The sequence below is a fragment of the Schistocerca piceifrons genome, chromosome 5, assembly GCF_021461385.2.
Source record: "Schistocerca piceifrons isolate TAMUIC-IGC-003096 chromosome 5, iqSchPice1.1, whole genome shotgun sequence".
NCBI classification, from domain to species: domain Eukaryota; kingdom Metazoa; phylum Arthropoda; class Insecta; order Orthoptera; family Acrididae; genus Schistocerca; species Schistocerca piceifrons.
In genome coordinates, this window is record NC_060142.1 from 604,071,094 (window position 1) to 604,072,382 (window position 1,289).

The 1,289-nt window shown below is 45.4% G+C and overlaps 1 non-coding gene across 1 annotated transcript; it reads right to left on the reverse strand.

Moving 5' to 3' along the window:
* Positions 1–429: 429 nt before the first annotated feature.
* Trnas-cga lies at positions 430–504 on the reverse strand. Its single transcript has one exon. It is a non-coding gene; the product is annotated as a tRNA-Ser (tRNA).
* Positions 505–1,289: the final 785 nt, after the last annotated feature.

Sequence of the window (1,289 nt, forward strand, 5' to 3'; positions counted from 1 at the left end):
TAGCATTCAATAGTTATCCTGTTCCAGACTTCACGCCAGTCGGCGTGTGTGTACGCGTGCCTTTCTTTCGGCTACCCGTCACTGTGGACTGGCTGCCTTAGCAGTCCACATCACATATTTTCAAAATGTACAAGGAAAAAAAGTCAAACTTTGTTTTTCATCGTTGCAAAAGTAATTTGACTATCACAGCTGGTACACAACTTTCTGTTTTGACTGTATTCATTATACTGTCTGCGTCTTGTCAGTTGATTACTTTGTCCGTTATCGCACTTAATTATACTCTTATTTTCGTCGCACATACACCGTTTATGATAGACTTGGATAGTAGAGCGGCCACTGGTGATGGCTCCGACAAGGAAGTCCGTATCTTTCACTTCCAGTGTTCGAGAGAGGCTCTCCGAATTGAAACTTCCTGGCAGATGAAAACTGTGTGTCGGACCGAGACTCGAACTCGGGACCTTTGCCTTTCGCGGGCAAGCGCTCTACCGACTGAGCTACCCAAGCACGACTCACGCCCCGTCCTCGCAGGTTTAATTCAGGCAGTACCTCGTCTCCTAGAGCGCTTGCCCGCGAAAGGCAAAGGTCCCGATCTTTTGACGTTTTTCGTGTGCTTATTTTCATTCGAATCGTGACCTCTCGTTATAGTTTATATTTCAGCGGTGTTCTGAGGTGACATGGTAACTTATCTCTGTGTGTAATCAGTCATTATACTAATTACGCTAACTTCGCTATCTTCGAGTCTCTCAGAAGGTTTATGATACATACAAAAATGTTTTCAATACTGGGTGTCAATGTTTTTGCTACAAGATGTAGCGCACAGCAACTGCTGTCGGCGGTTGAACGTCTGCATTCTTTCGTCATATAGTGGCTCTCCGTCTCCAGTGTTGCGAGTAGTCTTGAAATTCAGTCTGCGCGTGCACGTGACTGTAGCTTACTTACAGAACGCTGATTTCGCGTTTGAGGTGCCGTGCGTCGCTTTTGTTTGTCGGATCGTGGCTTTGTGCTTTCTAAATTGCTGGATGGAGCTTCTGCCACCGAAACTGCCTCACATCACTTCCTGTCCACTATCCAGTTACGGATTCACAAGTAACGAGTAGCTACCGCTGCAACTGTATGTGTGGAATGACACTTACGACACACCGCACACATCAATGAATTTTTCACGTATATGGTGCAGTAGAATTCTGCCACTGAAAATCGTCGAACTTTACAACTTCACTTGCACTGTGGTGAGCGTCTGCGTGAACGTTGTATTCGATAAAATTCTCACTTCATAAGATTACACTGTG